This window comes from Dipteris shenzhenensis, chromosome 1 (genome assembly GCF_047967505.1).
Source record: "Dipteris shenzhenensis isolate YYH24624 ecotype China chromosome 1, Dip_SZ_1.0, whole genome shotgun sequence".
Lineage (NCBI taxonomy): Eukaryota > Viridiplantae > Streptophyta > Polypodiopsida > Gleicheniales > Dipteridaceae > Dipteris > Dipteris shenzhenensis.
The window spans coordinates 53,129,112-53,131,390 of NC_141596.1; the positions used below are offsets into that span (position 1 = coordinate 53,129,112).

Sequence of the window (2,279 nt, forward strand, 5' to 3'; positions counted from 1 at the left end):
AAGAATAGATAAGGGATGTGCTTATTCAAAAGAAGTAGATAAAACCCTTGCAAGGAATTGCAGCTAAGCCTGCAGCTATGTCCACAAATGAATGGAATGAGTTAGATGCATTGGCAAAGTCTACCATTAGACTTCATCTTGGGGAGAGGTTTATTTCACAGTAGTCACTGAAAAGACTACGGAAGCTTTATGGAAAAAGCTGTGTGCTACATGTGAGAAAGAGACTAAGCAAATTTTATGAGATACATGGTCATAAAAGAGTCCTATTTTTTTTTAAAAATATCTAAATCCAACCCTATTTAGCATAACTCAAAGTCTCAAAACTGTAATGTCAAAACTGATAAATGCATAAGCAAAGGTAGAAATGTCTAAAATATACTCCCTCGTGTTAACCAATTATGTCAAGATAGAGTTTATATATCTCTTCTTGTATCCTCAAGCATCTATAATGGTTTCGAGTATACAAACCCTTGAGAGGAGTCCTTTGACTTAATTTAGATCCCAATTTTGTGTGGTTCTATTACGCGATAGATTCTTTACATTATGCATGGGATTATCCACATGGGCATTTATAATGACCCGTGTTTCATCGTCTAAAGTCATTACCTTATGCTACTTTTGTCATGAAAATCATTGAAAATCATGCATGGTCATGAGTGAGGATGAAAATATAGAGATGTTCAAGGAATTATTACTCCAAGGTTAGGAGTAATTAGTTTAGAAAAGACCTTGTGTTAGGTCAATTTGTTCACAAAATAAATACAAAGAGGAGCTAGCACGCTTTCAAGAGTAGTTGAAAACTATGTAGAATGTTTCTATAATTTAGGGGGACACCCAGTAAGGAGTCATACGACATGATTTTGAAAGTTTTGCACAAAAGGAACCGGTACTAGATGGATTGTGGAAATGGACGTGGTAAAAGTTTTCCAAATCACAAAGTCATGTACTAAGGTGGTACTTTGGCATACTAAGAATTCACGTACGTTGAGATACTCTGAGAGAGAGAGAGAGAGAGAGAGAGAGAGAGAGAGAGAGAGAGAGAGAGAGAGAGAGCCCCACACAAGAGCTTGAGTTGCTACGTAAATTAGCTCGGGTGCATAAATTCGTCATTCAAATAGGACGAATAGTCCATGACCTAAAGTAATTGAGTAGGAAACACGCGAGCTATGTCGAAATGTCCAATAGCCAAGTGGTGGCAATAAGAGGGGGACTCAATTTGTGCCACGTGGAAGGGAGGGAGATTAATGCCATAGATGCGTTGTGTCGGGAAGGTTGAAGGGAGCCATACTTAAAGGCGTCCAGCGATTCTGTCGAACATACTTACCTGGGCGGGGTCAATCGGTGATCATGAAGGCCGATGGCCTAGGGTCGGCCTCTCCATTGCACTCCGGACGGGCTGCACCCTAGCATCTCCCTACGGGGAGAGTGCACGTCATAATTTGTGGCAGCGGGGGCTCGCGTTCGCGCGGCCCCCTCCCAGATCAAGCTGAAACATTGGATTTAGACTTGCCCACAGATACACCGCAATTGAGCTTCGTCTGTACTGCTGAAACCAATGTGGTTCCCTTTGTAGCTGTAAAACGACTCTACAGCCTTTCAGGATTGGTCTCTCTTCCTAACCATTGCTCACATGCAGGATAGAGCGAAAGGACATTCTCAAATTGGATTCACCTCCGTCACGTAACGGAGTATGACCGACCTGTATCCTCATCTAAAAAACACGAGCATTCCAAGCATCAGGTACCGCCTCCCTGTCTCCTTGGCCCCTGGGTTTTGGGAAAGGTACTTCTTAATTCTGAAAATTTAGGTTCCACATTCCAGGTACCTCCTGCCGTCTCGCCCAAAGTCTATTGATAGGGACAGCATAAAGCTACTTTCCCATCTTCGGTGAAGCACCTGGCAACTGTCCATGCTAAATGACCGAGTGCTCAAACGTAGGTGGCTGTAAATTTTTGGTCCACATCTATGATGATCCTTCACATATCTTTGGTCACACCTCCTTGATGAGCTGTAAACGGTTATCGGTTGGCAAGCAGTGAAACTGCTGCATTCGAACCCATGCCACAGCAGCAGATTATGTTCTGCCACCGGGGAGCCTCTCCACACCCATCCAGAGTCCAGACTAGAGGAAGCAAGTTTATGGGAAGGTTGCAAAAACAGGGTGTCTGGTTAAAGGAAGAGCCATCCAAGAAAGTAGCCCTACTTTCCTCTTGTAACAGACAGCAACCGTCCGTGCTTAATGACCGAGTAGGTGGCTGAGTGCACTAGGTGATTGTACT

General features: G+C 43.4%; 1 non-coding gene across 1 annotated transcript; it reads left to right on the plus strand.

Annotated features, from left to right (window-relative positions):
* Positions 1–1,316: 1,316 nt before the first annotated feature.
* LOC147906024 (U1 spliceosomal RNA) lies at positions 1,317–1,476 on the plus strand. Its single transcript, XR_015542090.1, has one exon. It is a non-coding gene; the product is annotated as a U1 spliceosomal RNA (small nuclear RNA).
* Positions 1,477–2,279: the final 803 nt, after the last annotated feature.